The 18,441-nt window shown below is 41.0% G+C and overlaps 1 long non-coding RNA gene across 1 annotated transcript in view; it reads right to left on the bottom strand.

Annotated features, from left to right (window-relative positions):
• The window catches only part of LOC125642109 (uncharacterized), a 72,618-nt gene extending 56,412 nt beyond the window's left edge, over nucleotides 1–16,206 (bottom strand). Inside the window, exons 1-2 of the long non-coding RNA XR_007358272.2 lie at nucleotides 16,192–16,206; nucleotides 11,110–11,185 (exon numbers count right to left, since the gene is read on the bottom strand). This is a non-coding gene — a long non-coding RNA (uncharacterized LOC125642109). The remainder of the gene's footprint in view (nucleotides 1–11,109; nucleotides 11,186–16,191) is intronic.
• Between the last annotated feature and the right edge of the window lie 2,235 nt (nucleotides 16,207–18,441).

Here is an 18,441-nt window from a genome sequence, read left to right on the forward strand (position 1 = left end):
CGGGGAGGCAGGCGGAGCGGCAGGGGGAGGACGGGTGCAGCAAGCGGGGCCAGGGGACACTTGGGGGAAGCATGGGGGGGGCAGCAGGTGGGCCAGGGGGGACACCCGGCCCCAAATATTGGTGGAGCTGGGCTCCTGGGCTCTGAGTATTGCTGGTGCCAAGGCACCACGTGGAGATATAACTCGCTGCCCCTGGCCATGATAACTGTCCAGAAAATCTAATACCATCTTTATATGGCCATGGTTTTCCATTCAGTACCTTCTGTTCCTCACCTAACAAAATATAATCCTTGTAGTGACATTTCTGTTAGGGGCATGTGTGTTTAAAGGCAGTTGTACATATTTTTTAAAAAACAATAACAAAAGAAGGTTTTAAAACAGCAGTGGGCATATTTGTGTTGTCACTATCATTGCTATTTTGAACACAGACTCCATGCTGTTCCCGTAGGAGTCTGCCAAATCTGGAGAAGTGACTCATATTTCATGGGAAGATGCTCGATGCTGTCACTTTTAAAGTGTTGCAGCCCTTAAGACAAGCTTGTATCGGATGTTGCAGCAGCCCTGAAATCCTAGCTGCCATCTTGGATTTGCTTTTCTGAGGAGCGAGTTCCTTTGCTTGCTTTATAAGCTTCTTGAAACAGCTACAGTGTGTATTTTTAGAGTAGAAACTCTAGTATTCCTTCCTCTTCAACTCAAACCTAATTTGTCCTCAAATTGAAGTGAATGCAGATTTCATCCTTTGAATGATTTCCCTGTGCCATAATGAACCCTAGCTCATTAACACTATTTGCAGAAAGAGAAAACACTTAAAAACACCTGCTTTTATTTAAACCTTACACAGGTAACGGTTGTTATATACTCATTTTCCTTTCCTTCACTTGCAAAACAAACATACAAAACCCTGAACAAATATTTGAATGTGCTAACTTCATTTGCTTAAAAGCCTATTTTTAAAGAGTTTAAACTGATGAAAACTATTCAAATACATTTGGACATGAGACTGCATCACATATTAGCAGTAATTAATACCACACCAGGGCATCCAAACTAAATGAATACAGTAAAGGTTCTAAGTAGCAGACCTGGGAATAGTTAACCCATTTCCCCATGTCTCAGCTGTTCTTCATTATGTAGGGCAAACCTACATGTTGGATTCTAATTTCTTCATCCCACACAGTTCTTGTTTTTTTTTTTCCTCCCCCTCTTTAATATCCTCAAATCCTAGTGGTAAAGTATAAAATAGAGTTTATTTAAACCAGTGATTCTCAACTGTGGTCCACCGCTTGTTCAGGGAAAGACCCTGGCGTGCCAGGTCGGTTTGTTTACCTGCCGTGTCCGCAGGTTCAGCCGATTGCGGCTCCCACTGGCTGTGGTTCACTGCTGCAGGCCAATGGGGGCTGCGGGAAGTGGTGCGGGCCGAGAGATGTGCTGGCTGCCGGTTCCCGCAGCCCCCATTGGCCTGCAGCAGTGAACCACAGCCAGTGGGAGCCGCAATCGGCTGAACCTGCGGACACGGCAGGTAAACAAACCGACCTGGCACGCCAGGGTCTTTCCCTGAACAAGCGGTGGACTACAGTTGAGAACCACTGGTTTAAACTGAGAGGTGATCTATAGAACCTGAAGAGTTTACTGCTGTTAGTGCTCTTAATGATTTCTATTGTGGAGCAGCAGCCATCCCCACCTCAAAGGAAATTTCCTTGTCTGACAGTCATTGAGATGCTATTAAAAATGGTAGTGGTACTTGGGGTGGGGGCGGGGGGGAGAGATGAAGTTGAGATGGGCTGGAGCTGTTACAATCCGATCCCATTTCCTAACAGACAACACAAGACACAAACAAGTGAGAAAAGAACAGCAAAGATAAAAAATGCAGCTTCTGTCTCTGATGTTGACTCTTTCAACCTCACTGCAGGAAAACCACAGGCTTAGCACAGACTTATCAGCCACTCCCTGACCTGGCAAATTTGTATCAGTGTCAGGCTCTTTAGGGCATTGCCTTTCTGGTCACAGGCTTATAGCAGTTGTGCAAAATATCCAATCTTGGCTGGCTAAGCCTGACTTCTGCAAGCCAGAAGAGGAAAGAAGAGGGTTAGAAAAGAGAAGAAATAAGGTGGGGGAGAAAAAGGACTCCTGAAGGGATGGAGGGGTGACAAAGTTGCACATGCCGGATAGTAGTTAGGATTTTGCTGGAGCCAGTGGAAGTAGCAATGTTATCTTGGTCCTGCTTTCTTGGTCCAATCTGGCCAGGACAACAGAGGTCTGGGGTCCCAGAAGATGGTGGGGATGGCAGCCATGAGTTAAGCTTGCTCCTTCCCCTTCGCTGATCTTTCAGTCAGCCAACATTCACATCCATCCATCTCTATTTTCCTCCCAAAGTCTGTCTGTCTCTCCCTTTTATTTAAGGACCCCAAAAGGGAGTGGTAGGTGGAATATCCTGTCTTCTCATTTTTATCCATTAATTAGGCCTAACTTCCAATGCACCAATTTTGATTTACTGATTTTTAGCCCCACACTTCTCTTGCTTACCAGGCATGATTTTAACACAGTCCTTGAATTAACTCCATATGCTTTTTTTGTTTGATGAACCTAGTCTTTTTCTGTCACTTTTGCCCCTTTCCCCATCAACATGCATTGTTCTTGGTTACTGTGACATTTTTATGAACTCTTACTCTTCACAGTTGAGCTCACAACCAGGGTAAATTTTTAGGCACAATTCTCACACCAGTGGCTTGGTCTAGTCCTGCACTGGTGTGGTCAGTTGAGGAGAGTCGGTCAGGATGGAGAGTCAGCACAGATAAAAGTGAATTAAAGAAACTTGTGTGGGGAAAGCAGAAGGATTTGAGCCTTTCACCTTTAGTGGGACTATAGCCCAGGTTAGTAGTTTCTGAAAATTGTTGCCCTCTGTTGGTGGCCTATTGATCAGTGCAAACAACCATCAGTGTTAGTCCATTTCCCAGAAAGCTGCTGTCCACGTCACAAATCCCACCACTTCAGTTACCATTAATTAGCAACCTTGTCCTGACAGACTCAGCTGAGAGGCCAGTGACTGAATTGTCTTTTCACATCCTTCAGGTCACTGCACATTTATTGGCATATGCAGAAGTCCTTGCTGTACCTGCTCTGTGGAACACTGAGGGATTTGAATATCTGGTGCTAGCACTTTCCATAGTACTAAAACTGTCTGTGTGAAGGGTGGGTGGTGGTTTTGTTTTTTAAAGAGTGCAATACTAAGATACTTAAGTGGCTGCATTAACATGTGCTAGTTGTTTTGTAATTTATACTAGTTAAAATATTTTAGTGCACCTAAGTCCTGTTTTAAAAAATGATGAAGGCACTTGGTAGCCGAAAGGTAAAATGTTCAAAAGCACCCAAATGACTAAGGATCCTCAGGTTTTTTTTTTTTGTTTTAATGCAGATTTTTAAAAGTATTTTATGTCCCTTTTGAAAATGGGACTTCGTGTCACTCAGGTGCTTTTTTTGAATATTTTACACATTATATTTACTTACAGGTTACTTTAAAATGTAACAGTAGCCACTGGAAACCAATCCCTATCATGTGACAAACATAACTTTGGTAACCCTGGCCAAATATCCAGTGACTGGGGCTTAGAAATTAAGGTGAGTCTCTGATCAGCACTCGTCTGTACTACAGCTGGTTTAACTAAGAGATCAGGCTAGATTATTACAATAGTCCTTTCTTGCTTTATAATCTATGAAATGGAAAGGGATTACTCAAATGTCAGGGAATGGGACACAGAGAACCATCAACCGAGGTCTGTGTCGAGTGTGGTCCATGCCACAGGGCAACATGTGCAGCCTCCACCACTGAACTGTTACGATTTTTGGTTTAAGTGCATTTATTTGATCCTCATGGCTCAAACCTCATGGGAACCAGAGTGGGCTATTTCACCTGGGAAAGAGTGCAAGTGGAAAGCAGTACACTTTGTTTCCATCATTTTAATGCATACTTATGCTAATTCACAGGAGCAGGCATCACAGGAAGCAGAGTCAAAGCAAGGAAGCAATTTTTAAAAATAAAGACAAGTACAGTTTCTCTTGAGTACTCCTTGAATGTATGGCTTATCCAGGTTTTTGAAGGAAAAAAGCTTGTTCACAAGTATAGGTTCTTCATGGTCTTGTAGCCCTAATTAAAATTCTTTCAAGCATAATGCTGATTGTGGGTAGGTACATGTTATACTGTACCACTAATAGAATAGTCAGAGCTCAGTCAATAGCACATGACTCACCCCACCATTCAAGAAATGTAAAATTAACTTCGTTGCAGTAGTAGACAAATGTTTAACAGCACCAAACTATACAGTTTAGAACCTGGCCTATTCTTGATTTTCATTTTAGAGGTGTTACAGTGTGCAAGAACTGAAAAGGAGCATAGGATCAGAATCTTTTAATAAGCTTGTTTTCACTAGCATTTATGCAAATTTACATGATTATACAAGTGAAATCCATATTGATTCTCATGTTGTCTACTTCCACTGCAAGATGTTATGCTTAATGAATTATAGTAAAGGTAAAGTGAAGACACGTATTTATTCCTATCAGATAAGCGGAGGAAGGGAACCTAAAGAAAGGACACCACTGATATTCCTAGTTCAGTATGTTGGATTGGGTTAAATGAGGACAATAGGTGTTTATAAACATTGACTGTGAGATGTTGAGGGCAGGGACAGTGCTTTACTACATGTTGTACAGCAGCCGGTACGTCCCTCAGCCCACACCGCTTCCAGCAGCTCCCATTGGCCTGGAGCGGTGAACCGCGGCCAGCGGGAGCCGCGATCGGCCGAACCTGCAGACACGACAGGTAAACAAACCGGCCCAGCCCGCCAGGGGCTTTCCCTGCACAAGTGGTGGAACAAGTCTGGGAACCACTGCTCTAGATGAAACCACAATATAAATTTTCATCAACTTTATGGGGTAAACATTGGACAAAAAGGAGATTTGAGGACAATAATGGAAGGAAAAAGATCTCTCAGATATTTCTCCCTGATCACTTCCATAAAGTTTTTCTCTCTGGTTCATCTTATATGGGGGTTCTCCCTGTTCCAGGGAAATCCTAAGGGGAAAATTCAGATCCTAAAAATGTCACAGTAAGCAGCACTAGTCCTTTGTCCTTCTGTTCCCCTCACAAATATGATTAGGCATTGAGATAGGGTGAAGTGGTGGCTTACTACCCAAGCTCCAGCCACAGTGCACTCAAAACCCAGAACAGTTGGCAGGTTCTGTTAAAATGATTTCTCAATATTTCACAAATTATATTGCTATTACTGGGTTGCAGAGTAAACGTCCCATAGGACAAATCTGTCTGCTTGTGATTCAGGAAGAGAGCACTTCACTGTGTTACATGCAGAAGGTTTCCACTCCCCAGGGGGGAGTAAGGGAAAGGAAAGCAAACCTTTCCAATCCCTCCATCTGAACAGCACAACCCTCTTCGGTCTTCCATGTTTTTCTTATGCATGTAATACTTTCCCTCAGCTGATCTACAACACCATCCCCCTCCTTCTTAAGACCCACTCTTCCACAAACCCCATACAAAACCAACTAAGATTTGTTTGTTTTAATAGTGAAGAAGCTGCTGATTTGAGAGGGTTGGGTAATAAGGGATGTACTTCCTCAGCTCCTTGCTGGCTTCACCATGTTGCACTTCAAGTGAAGTGCTGCTTAAAGGCAAGTTATTCATTGTTCACCTCACCATCTCTCAGAGGGCTTCAAAAATTATTTTGAATTAAAATCTTTTAAAATGTAAGTTGACAGCAGGGCATTCTGAAGGAAATGTCAGAAAGACAGATTGAGATCCAGGATTGGACAGAGGGAGACCGGTCAGGAGTGGGGAGGAAGATATGAGTCTGCAGCATAAATAGGATAGTTGAAGCTGCGTGAAAGGGCAATATTGCCCAGAAAAAAATGAGATTATATATGTATGGAAGAAAAGAAGGGGTTAGAGAAGCTGTGAGGTTTTTAATTCTGAAACGGAGAAGGGTAGATCATCTACATCACAGGGCAGGATCTCACCCAGCAGAACTTCATTTATTGTCTGAGTGCCTGTTCAAGTGGAATTAACTCCTGTGATCAAAAGAACAGAGTTACCACACAAGAGATTCAGTATTCCATGAGAATCAATAACTGGATTGAAAGATAAAGGCATTTCAGGTAAACTGAAGCAAATAGAAGTTCCTGTGGCAGACCTTAATTCCTCTAGTGGCTGTGTTTTCTGTGCTCACCGGAATAGTAAACTGATTAAAAAAACTCAGAATTTTGTCAAGAGACAAAAAAAATCAAAGGATAGTATATCTTTGGAATCTGGTAACTTGCTGTTGCTACTATTTGGTAACTTTGTGAAACTGAGATGTATATCACTTTTTAAATTCCAGATATTGACTATTTAGTTGTATGAGTCATAGTCAAGAACTGGGCAATTTTTAGATTGTAGAACTACTTCATTTTTCTTTAGGCTGGTCTTTAAGCCAGATTTAGAAAACAAATGGCCATTTTGCTACTCTCCCCCAACTCTTAATCTGTGGGTAAACTATCCTTGTGGGACCTAATTTAATGGAATTGGTTTCTACTTTTGCAAGGATATTATTGTATGCCATGAATCCGTCTTCCACACAGCTGAATCACCTTAAACTCAAAGTCCTCATGGATGCCGAACAAGGCCCCCAAGGCAGATGTCATATTCAAGTTCCAGGGCAAAGAGAATCAGCATGTACCTGGACAACAGTGTGTGTGTTTGTGTGGTGTGTTTTTTTGTTTTGTTTTTGTTCTGTTTTTTTAAAGAAAAATCAAAGGATATTTTTTGCCAGGCTGCAACAATTATTTTGGGATATGGGTCTCTCCCTTATTGTTTTGTACCTGTCATATTTGCAGTTGAACTGTTTGGGACAGACCTGAATTTTTAGATATTCATAAGTGAAAAATGAGGAAACCACAGCAGAGATCAACAAATTCGAGTAGAACAGGCAGTTCATATTATGTTGTTTTTTTCCTTCTCAATGTACTTTAATTTTCACAGACTCGGGACATATGTGGGCTCTGGTGTTAAATTTAAAATATGTGGTGGGAACACTTTTATTTTTAGTATGAGAATAATACTGTATTTTCAAAAGGGTTTTTTAAATTTGATTTTATGTTCCATGTCAAGTACTCTGAAGGTCTATAGACTGGACAAAATTTTTTAAAGTGACTAAAGATTTTTATTTACACACCCACCACCACATGAAATCCTGACTCCAGTGAAGTCAATGGCAAACTCTCATTGACTTCAGTGGGGGTCAGGATTTTGCCCAAGGTATTTGTTTTTTATTTTGATGATCAGCTTATCACCGTAGATGTTTTACTGCAGGCTTTACATGTCAGGGGACAGTAATGTACATATCTATTGCATATTCATGTGAATGGAGTTAAATATCAAATTTATTTACAGGCTTCTTAGTTTCAGGGTGCAGCAGATAGGTTGCATTGCTTGTTGCCTCAGAAGGGTGGGATGGGTAGAGCCAGGGCCATATTGCAGTGACAGATGCTTTTGTGCTTTAGCAGCATTTATAGCTGGGTTAAGCATGTCTTGAACACCTACCTCATGTTATATTGAGAGACTGAACTGCTTTACTGTACTAAGGTGATTATGGTACTGCAGACATGACATGGGATCTATTTGGGAAGGGTTCTCTTGTGCTGGATTGGAAATTAAATAGTTTTAGTCCTTCTGCCTTTTGAGCCCTTCACCTCTTCTCTTCTACCAATGAAGACAGCCAACATCTCATACTTTTGCTTCTCCCATGAACATCTTCCCTTTTTTTGCATACTGACCCTTATGCATAGAACATATTCCCTGGAGTCTGTAAAGCCTCTACCTGACCTTTCACAGCTAGACATTGGACTAATGCAATAGCCTTCTTGTTCTAATAGTGGCATCCCAGAAAAGGCCTGACTCAAGTGGCCTGGGAAGGAAAATGTTTAAAATACCTTAAAAATCTATAGTGCAGCTGATCTAACTCCACAAACTACTTAAGTTCTGTCCCTGAAGAAACACAGGCCAGTGATTTGACCCTCCCTCTTTCTGACATCTATCCTAGCTAGGTACCATAGCAACACCATCTGATCAATCATCCAGCAGTAATAACAGATACTGAACGGAGGGAGTGATAATCCATACACTAAAATTTGTTTGCACGAAACATACTGAATAACTTAAAATAACAAAAGTTAGAGATTGTGACCATTCTGAAAGGTAGGAGAAGGGGAGGGTGAAATTAGCTGAATAAATTGTTGGATGCAAATAGTTCACCCATCTCCAAATGGGACTATTCTGTGGGCAAATCCAATGTGAAAATTCCCTTACAGGAGTTAAGGCTCATGGCCAAATTCATCCTTGGTGTAACTACTGAAATCTAGTTTATTGCTGAACTATGAGTCATATGATAACAGCCTACTGTAATGATTAAAACCAGAATGTCTGTTTTTGGCTTTTGTTTTTTGTTACAGTAATTCTGATCAGGATACTTGTTACACTGCTCAGGGTTCTCTTACTAGCTGACCATGACTACCTTGGGGATATTAAGATTCTATTTTACATAACATTACTAGTCAAATTCTCTTGCAGCAGCAGAAATGTGGCTATTAAACTGGTCTATCATGGGTCTCAATTTTCTTTCCTGAGAACTAAAAACCATGGAGGGGCAGGGGCCGGGGGACGGGACAGACAGTTCTCAGTAGTATAAATGTTTCTTGTCTGGGAGAACCAACTACATGTAGGCCCTAATCATGCAATTGGATTCACATAGTTGGGCCAATGCAGAGCTCCATTAACTTTTGGGGAGCTCCATGAAAGTGCAAAGATTCATCTATGCAGATCTGACAGCAGGCCCATTCTTAGACCAGTCATATATTATTGTATCTAGGCAGAGGCACAGCATCCAGTCCTGGTGAGAAATACACTGAAAGGGCTGTTGAGAGAGGTTGGGTATGTATAAATATTATAACAACAATAACACTTTTTTCAGCTATTGACCTCAAGGCCCTTTACAAAGGGGGCAAGTGGCATAGAATCATAGAACCATAGGGTTAGAAGGGACCACAAGGGTCATCTAGTCTAATCTGCACAATGCAGGATTTGTTGTGTCACTGTCTATCACAGATGGGAGAAACGAAGGGTAGAGAGGTTGTGAGTTGACAAGGTCAAACAGAAAGTTACTGGCAGAGCTGGACATGGAACCCAAGTTTTCTGATTCCCAGACCTGTGTCCTAATAAGTGGAGTCATTCTGCTTCACTACTTTGTCATTGAAGAAAGTCACTGAAAGCCAGTCACAACTAACACCATATTGGCTTTGATAAAATTCCTAATGAGAGCTCAAAGTACAGAAGCATCTAAATGTAGCGCCTACTCTGTGACAGGTGCAGCTTCAGCAGCAGCGAGGAAGGTATGTGCCAAATCCGTATTACCCTCAGTTCTCTAGTCTGAGTTTTGTGGAAGATTACTGGAGTCCATCAAATGTAATCATATACAAACTGGCCATCATAAGTGTCAGATACCAGCGGATACTTCCCATTTATATAAAAGAATATGCCATTCTTCATCATATAAAAATAGATTACCTTTGTTCCTCTCAATATTACCTATTCTTAAAAAACTATGATACATTTGTTTTATCATTTGTAATACCTAAGGGGAGAGTTGTAGTATTACCTCGTTCTTAACCAAGGGACTAGCCTATACTCAGGGTCTTGTCAGGTTGTTTCCATTAAGAGGATAATTTGATGATGGAGTCAGGTATTTCTTTGATGCAATCATCTTTATTTTCAAGGAGTGTACAAAGTCCTATTTCCCTGAACACAGGAGGAATTGAACAACAGGAGACAGTTCATTTGCTCATGTTTGCAAGCTTCTTTCCAGCCAGCACTCCACCCAGAATGCTCCCTCTCTTTGTTTTCTCTCAGAGCCATGTTTCCAGTGCTTCTCATGATGTCTGCTTGGTTTTTTAGCTTGTTCTCTACATGTCCTCTGGCTGCTTCTAAGTGCTTCTCCTCACAGATCTCCCTCATACAGTGACCAGGGCCCTACCAAATTCACAGTCCATTTTGGTCAATTTCACAGTCATAGCATTTCAAAAATCATAAATTTCATGATTTCAGGTATTTAAATCTGAAATTTCACAGTGTTGTAAGTGTAGGGAGCCTGATCCAAAAAGGAATTGTGGGGGGCAGGGGCACACAGTTATTGTAGGGGGGTTCTGGTACTACTACTCCTGCCCACAGAGCTGGGCCCTCAGTCAGCAGCGGCCACTCTCCGGCCGCCCAGCTCTGAAGGCAGCAGCACAGAAGTAAGGATGACATGGGATGGTATCGCCGCCCTTACTTCTGTGCTGCTGCTGGTGGGGCGCTGCCTTCAGAGCTGGGTGCCTGGCCAGCAGCCGCTGCTCTCCCACTGCCCAGCTCTGAAGGCAGCAATGCAGAAGTAAGGATGGCAATACCACAACCCCCCTTCCAAAATAACTTTGTGACCCCTCCCCCGCAACTCCCTTTCGGGTCAGGGCCCCCAATTTGAGAAACACTGGTCTCAACTATCCTATACAGATTTCACTGAGAAAAGCCCACAAAAGACCAGATTTCACGGGGGTGGCAGGCGAGACCAGATTTCACAGTCCGTAATGCATTTTTCATGGCCGTGAATTTGGTAGGGCCCTAACAGTACCCAATGAAACCTCTCTGCCCACATAGTTAAGTTTCTGACCAGCCTCATGTGTGGCTTGTGTTTTGGGTGGTGGTTTGTTTCAACTATTGTTCTCTAAAAAGGTGCTTGACTGTTTCTTACATCTATCCTGAATGAAGGGTGGCTAGTACAGCCACCAGCTTTGAAGTTTCACCCAACCTCCATCATAACTATAGGGAATATGAGAGAGAGAGATTACATGGGGCTGGTATAAAAGCTTTATCTGTCTGAGTTTGGGATGGCCATGTTAGTCCTGAGGGGTGAAGCCACAACAGACCATCCCAAATGGGTGCCAGTTAATCTTTTATACCTCACTACACCATCATGTATTCAGTATATGCTGCACTTCACAGGAAAACTGGAAATGTCTTGGAGTTTTAAAATATTTTACCTGTATTTTTCATATCCCTCTGACTACAAAGCCGGGCTGCTTTACTTGCCATGAGTCCTGCTGTTCAGAATCAGAGCTGAAAGTGAAAGAAAAATGATTACCGGTACTGAGGTTAAGATTTTTGTCATGGTTATTTTTAGTAAAAGTCAGACAGGTTGTGGGCAATAACCTGGAATTATGGGATGGGGGGGGGTTGATGGGAGATGACTGAAGCCTGAGCACCTATGGGGAAGAGGAAAGAGCCCAAGCTCCACGGAGGCTGGGAGCTCCAGGTCCCCTCAGGGCAGCTGGGAGCTCTGGTCCCACCACTCCATGGCTGAAAAGCAGAAAATGTCTCAGAGCTCTGAAAGTCACAGAATCCATGACTTCTGTGACCTCTATGATATAATCTTATCCTGAATGATAACTAATAAATTTTAGAAATCTCCTATAAATTAAATAACATAGTTTTTCCTCATATACCCATATATCAGGACCTTACAAGGCTAAATGCAAATATTGCACATGTTGTTGGAAAGCTGAAATTCTTTTTTTTTTCCCAGTAGAACTAAAATTTTAAACCTATAATTGAGGCAAGGCTAAATATTAACTATCCTGGATTTCAGGAAACTGTCCTTCATTCAAATTACATTCTAAGGATGTTTACAGTCCCTCCTATAGCACTTAGATGTCTCTTCCATTGGGCTTCAATTCAGTTTTGAGAGTTTTAAAACTAAGTTTAAAGTTACCTTTTCAATTTCCAGTTTCTTGGGAAGTCCTGTTATCTATGGTACATTAGAAAGAGCAGAATTGTTTTAGTTAATCTTCTACTGGTGCTTTGTTTATATGTATTTTTCTATTCATTTTTGATTTATTAAAAAAAAATTGGAGTAGGACCTATTCAAGGAATTTTCTTTATTTAAAAAAAAATCAAAGTAATATAAACAAATTCACTAGACTTATCAAGGTCAGTGTATAGTTAAGATGCTTTGGTAACACTAAGCACCCCTGTATTCACACCCTACACACCATTGTAATAATCTTTGTATAAAATGTGTTGTGAGGTATCATTTGAAAACTGATAACTCAGTGATAGTAATCTTGCATGATTCATGCACGTGATGTGTATTAAGAGTTATGAATGTATAAGGGAATTAGGACTAAAGTGTGTGTGAACCAGGTATGTCAGGGAGAGTCATTAAATAGGTCTACTCTCAACAAAGGAATGTGTGTTTACCTCAGTTTACATGTAAGCAGTAAACATTAAAACAGCAGATGGAGGAGAAGGCAGGAAACAGAATTTGCATTTAAGCTAACACGTGGAAGAAAGATCACAGAGCTTCCTTCACCACCAGCCTCCATGTCACCTTCCTCTCAGGTTGAATAAACTTTACTTTGAGGGGTAACCCTCTGAAGAATCCATTTCAAAGATTTACTGGCCTATAAAGGCTGGGTCTGAATCTCAAGTGATGATCAACTGATTGGATAAACTATTACTGTATTATCAAAATGTACAGAGTGAGGTCTTTTCTGAAAGCTAATGACACACTGGTGATTTATCATTGTGAAATGTATGTATGAACACTAAATGAGGAAATATAGATACTTTAGACTTCAAAATATAATATCACTGAGGCCAAACAGGGAGAAACAGGTTCCCTCCCACACAGGAGAAGGCAGCTATTTACCTGTCTCCCATGTAAATTAAGCATGATGGAACCAAAACAATAGAAGCCCAATTTATATACAGGGGGATGGGAAGCCCACAGGAAGAGAAGAACAGCATGAGTGCATCCTGCCTCTTGAAACAGTCACTGAACTTTGGAAGATATAAACAAGGACAGAAGCCATTTTTTGGAATCCATCATTAGAAAGACCCAAGGAAACGGAGCTCTTGCAAACTGAGAAAGATGGGCCCTTCACCCAAGGGGCCAGAGGTTGAAGTCTCTGAAAACTAAATATAGGTGAGAAACCATCTTGAACAAAGCCTGTACCTTGCTAGACTAAGTTTTAGACTTTTAGATGCATTTTCATCTTTAGCAAAGGTTACATGCAAATAACTTTCTCTTTTATTTGAACTCACTTAAAATCCTATCTTTTTTTAAAACCATTGTTTTACTAGTATTCTAAACCACTAGTGCTGTGTTTGAATGAAAGTAAATGTTAACTCCAACTGATGTGGCAAGCTGGTGCGTTTTGTGTCTTTACAGGAATGAACAAACAAACCTTATTATTTCTCTGAAGTGTCCAGAAGAGGGTTGGACATTACAGAACTAATGGTTTGGGGAAAGTTCAGGACTGGGAGTGTGTTGGGGTCACCCTGCAAGTAGTAACCAAGGCTGCAGGAAGCCAGAGTGGGGCTGTGAGCTGTAGACAGGCTGCTGGACTCAGCACGGCTAAACGAGGGCAGCACAGCACACAGACGCTCAGGGTGTGATCTGTATGCTTGCAGGCTGGTTGTAAGCATCCCATGTCAGAAGCTACAGCAGCAAGGCATTGTGAGACATTCAGGGTTACAGGACAGATGGTGACACAACCCTTCAATGGTCTGGATTGCCCCCAGACTCATCACAGTTTCTGCCATGCTTTTTGTCTAGGATGTTAGCTTCTTAGGGCAAATTTACTTTTGGACTAAGTCAGTACAACTCACTTGACTTTACTAATTCTGCATCTGCTCACATGTGAGAATTTTACCCATTGTGTTTTCATAGATTAAAACAGAAAGTAAGGTGCCTATGTATCCAATTCAAAACCAGCAGCGGGTTGTTCATTATATAAAGTTACAGGATTCAGGCTTCCAGCACAAAAGAGCTCTCTGTCCTTCAGATCATAAAACAGGAACAGTAATGGAAATGGTTAAGAGAAAGAGAGCCCACTGACCAACCTTAGAAAGCAAAGAACCGCTAAAAGAATCAAACATACACCCAAGAGATGGATAGGCAAATCCCACAACTCAAAAGGGAAACTTGTTAAAGGCCTGATCTAAAACCCATGGAGGTCAGTGGAAAGTTCCCCCCCCCCCCACCCCGGCCCCTTATTTCTATGGGCTTTTGATCAGGCCCTAAACCCTTACACTCCCACTCTCCTGTCAGCCACAGTGTCACAACAAAATGTACTGAAAATCTATCAAAAGACTGGACTGTAGTTCAAAGGAAACATGCACTGAATGCCCACAGGAAAAAAATGTGTTCTAAATGTGAATGCTCAGTTTGATTTACTCCTCTCTTTGATATTAGAAATATACTGTAACTAAAGACAGCCACTAGCATATCCAAAGAACCAGCACCGTTAACAATCTCTCTGTCTACAAGTCTCCAGTAATATATTGTCTCAAGTATTTATGTAGTTTCTTGTACAGGTAAAGACTTCTTTGTAAACAAAACCAAAAGCCCACCCGCTGCTGCATTGTCTCGTTCCTCACGTGATATCATTCAGAAGGCCAGATTCTGAGGTGCTTTCTCTTCACCCATGCTAATGCATTTAAATTAAATATGGAAGGGGCCTGGTCTAGTCCATTTCCATTCCTCAGTGTTTCCAATGACACAACTATGGATTTGGTAATAGCCACCATATACCTCGTTAGTGGTCCACAGGAAGATGTGGTAGCATCCACATAAAAATTAGAATCTTCCTCAGTGAAAACATGTCAGGACTATTTGTGGAACATACTGAAGAAGGATAAGGGAAGCTGGAAAAGATTACCTACCCTCACATAAACAAATGCATGGACTACAAGATGACTTGGCTGCCTTTGTAACACTTTCAGTAAAACAAGGTGTGAAAGCAATTAAACCTAAATCTTTCACATTTTTCACAAACTGATCCTAACAAAAAGAATGGTTGCCATCCAACAGATGTAAACAGTACACCATCCACCATGTAACAACACCGTGGCATAATGGCTTATATACTACAACTAAAAAAGCCATTAACGTTCCCTCTTCAGTTTTCTCCCACAAGTATTTCCTTTGCTTTCCCTCATCCCTACACCAGTAATGCCCTCTCTTATCCTAAGTGCTACACAAATTCCTTCAAATTCCCCTCAAGCCCCACTTCTAAGCTAAACAACAGTGAAATACCATGAAGTGTAACTTGCAAAAACAAGCAACCTCATAGACTTACTTTGTGGAAGCCTGGATCATCCCTTGTCTGATGCAGTCTGTCCCTGAGTTGTGTGATACACAAGCAAGCTCTTCAGGTGAGGATCTGTCTTGTTTTTCTGAGGCAACTAGCACATTTAGGTGTTCAGAAATAATTATTAATAATACAATATCTAATCAAGAGTCAGGGTCCTTGCATCGGGGATCATCTAGCTATCTAGACTCTGCACACATGTCATGCTTTCCTATGGAGTTGCTATATACAATTGGTAAATAATAACCATTTTGAAAAATGTTAAATTTAGGGACATTATACAGTATTTTCCTCAAATAAAAATACCCTCTCATAACTTCATAACTGTAAAGTAACTGCTAGGTGCTAACACAAGTATTAAATAATAACCATTCTTGGTATGAGCTCTGGTTTGCTTATAACACTTCAGGGAACTTGTTATATGAGCTCATTTATTATAGTTCTGGCCTTTCTTGGTGGGGGTGGGGAGTAAGGCCATCATTAAGGATGAGCTATTCACAGTTAGAGCTTCATGATCTTCCAAAAATCTTTCTCAGCTTCTCCATATAAAAAGAATTTAAGTTTCATGGCAAAGTTATGTAATATGCAATGTAAGGAATATCTGACATACCGTGGAAGGGCAATGTGTTATGTACAGCAGTATCAGTTCAAGGCATGTGTAACATTTCTAAGATGCCAGAAGTCATTTTTAAGATTGGGTGTAATACATGCTTAATTCCAATAAATGACTGAGAATTTGAATGGGACGTTTTATACACGGGGAAATTTTTTAAGCAGCTGCAAAAATGAACTTTGCAAACAGAATGAATTCATTATGACAAGGGCCAAACATTCCTGAGTGTGTGGACAGTTACTAGTGTATTGAGGGTGCTAGTGAAATACAAATAAATAACATTAATGGCAATGAAATTAAAACCTCTAAAGTAATAGAAAAACTATATGCAAATCTCCTCTCCTCTTAAAACTTACTGAACAGCAGGCTGTCCTGAATATTAGAAGTCTGAGAAGGCTTGGCAAGATCATAATCTTAAATCATAGCATCATCCTGGGAACTCTGGAACCAGATCAGTAGTTATATGCCTTTCTGCTCCACACACCACCCGCATATTGAGGGAATTGAAAAATGCTCAGTTTCTGAAGCTGGCCTCATTATACAGTGACACTAACAGACACATGTATAGAGTGCGCTGCACCCAGGACAATCTTGCCATCTCATAAAATTAGTCAATGGCTTGTGCTTGCAACTTCTGGTTTCACAGGAAAACTAATATGCAGAACTAATTATTTGTCAGTACTGAAGTTCTGGTCCACTGTGCAGAGCCTGAGTAAAGTGCTTTGCATGGAATCCTATGTGGGTGTATGGAATCCTACTTCTTCCTATATGGAGAGAGGGTATGAAACACCTAATGACTGCCACCACTCTATTTGAAGGCTGTACCTCTCTTCAGCATTGCAAAATGTGGTGATCTACTGAATTGCAGACACACTGGCCATGCCCCTATTATGTCCCTAACTTTCTCACATCCACATAATCTTCCTGTGAGCTAGGCTCCACGGTAAAGAATGGACTGCGTTGTTTCTCTGAAAAGCCTCTTCATTTTCCTCTTCCCCATGCAGCATATTTTCTGTCTTTGGGGCCTCCCCACACTGCTTTGTGGGCCACAAGATTTGGCCCCAGGAGAATAAAGTCTATGAAATATTTAATACACTGTGAAATGGCTGTTTTCTCTCCTCTTTGATAGAGCCAGTAGCCTGGAATCCTGAAATTGGTAGCGTGACTCTTTTAGCTAGGCAAACTAGCTCAAGTTATTGTTCTCTCTTGTATCTCTCTCAGTTTTCCCAGGGCACTGCCCAGAATCAGGAATAAGTCTCAAAATACCATGGAAAGAGTATTAACTGGAAGCAAGAAGCTCAAGAAATCTCGCAAGAAAGGCTGCTGATAAGCTTTCCAGCCCACTTGTTCAGACTTGTGAGGTTTGGCTGACAAACCAAAAGTTTGGACTTCTTGAGTTTCAGCCATCACAAAATGTGACAGAAATGCTGTTTTGTGTGACAGATGCTCCAAACTTCCCCTTCAAATGCCCCCAGAGAGTTAAGAGAGTTTGCTTTATCGACCTCTGTACCCTTGAAATATGTGTGCTTCAATGAAGTCCAGAAAACGATGACGACAATAATGTGTGGGATAATTAAAACGTCAGTCCCCCAATCTTCTGAAAATACAGACTCTTTAAACTTTCAATAAATTGTATATGTAAATAAACAAACAACAAATTAATGCAAGCAATAGGGTACATATTATGAGCCAAATGGTGCTGCAAGGATTTACAGGAGCTGAGTGTCTGGCCCAAAATCTCCTCCCAGGTTGCATTACTAGCACGCAAACATGTTCAAAGTGATGCTCAATAACTTTTAAACTAAGATTTAATACATACCTTTCAAGCCATCTGCTTTTTTTTTAATCTATATCTCAAATATTCAAAAGGCACTTTTCTCTGCAAAATAGCTTTTAAAAAGATTGCCATGCCAGACACACATTGTCATGATCTTTATTTAAACAAAGTCAGAGGCTTGTAGACTGAAGTATCAAACTAAAATTTTCTCAACTGAGCCTTGCCATAAAAAGAGCCACGTGTGTCTATAGTAGCAATTGTAGCCAACAAAACTGAGAAATTCACCTAATTAGTAAATGTTTTATGGATATTTTTAGATAAGTGTTTCTAAATCTCTACACATTTTGTACAGAGGAACCCAGTTCAACTAATATGAACTGAAGGAAAAAATTTTGCAAGGAGAATGTACAGTATTTGAAAGCAGATGGAATATGTGGACTAAAATGCAGGGTCATTTTTTAATCTTGTACAGGTCCTCCGTGAAAATAAGCTTCCTGTCTAGCTAATTGTTACTGGACCCATTGAAGCAATATATTTTCAGTGCACCTTAGTCAAAAGATAAACAAAATAGCTAGTTACCAAGGCTTTGATTGCAGCTTGAAACAGCAGTCAATGCCTAGATCAGAGCACTCCCTTGAGCCATACTGCACTGCTCTAGGGAAATGGTGAGGAGTACTAGCTTGTTACTAAAGGTGTAGTGAAACACACACCAAGCTACAATAAATAGGCTTTGAACTGATCTGGGCTACAGAGAACTCACATTGGGTAGCTCTGCTCTCCTTAGTCTGGAATAAGGCTAAAGTATCTGTATCCTTTAGTGAGGGTCTCT

Source organism: Caretta caretta, chromosome 1 (genome assembly GCF_965140235.1).
Source record: "Caretta caretta isolate rCarCar2 chromosome 1, rCarCar1.hap1, whole genome shotgun sequence".
NCBI lineage: Eukaryota > Metazoa > Chordata > Testudines > Cheloniidae > Caretta > Caretta caretta.